The following is a 523-nucleotide window of genomic DNA, read 5'->3' on the forward strand; positions in this document are numbered from 1 at the left end:
AAGATACACAAACAGCCCCAACGGTCCAATTGATGGACAGTTCCAAAGTGAAATTGGGAATCCTGTTGTTTAAGAGTCAAAAAACAACCCCTTGAAGTACAGCTTTTACCGCTACAAAGAGTGCTCTATAATTCAAGGACGGAGTCTTTTAATAAAAGGAAAAGGTTCGAACAATGGTGTCCTTAGCTGCCTATGGGCTATTGAGACTCTGTGCTTGCAAAGAGTTAATAGTCCCAAAGCATGGAAGACCTCTTTCCCATACATTCTTTACTTTGCGGCTGTTTGTCTCCTGAAGAGAAGGTGAATACATTACTCTCGTGGTGCTCATTTTCTTTTACTCGTGTCTTTGTCATCTTCCCTCTGCCTCCCTTGTACACATCATTACCTTGAACCCCCAAGGCTCTTCCACAAACTCAATGACTTAAGGATTTGATGAGAAAAAAGTTGGAAATTAATTTCACCTTATGCATGGTTCACAACCAGACTGACAGCTGCATTTCCCCAACATGTCTGACAGAGAAGA

This window comes from Heloderma suspectum, chromosome 1 (genome assembly GCF_057233095.1).
Source record: "Heloderma suspectum isolate Gila_16-S chromosome 1, 16-S_ref, whole genome shotgun sequence".
In the NCBI taxonomy this organism is placed as follows: Eukaryota; Metazoa; Chordata; class Lepidosauria; order Squamata; family Helodermatidae; genus Heloderma; species Heloderma suspectum.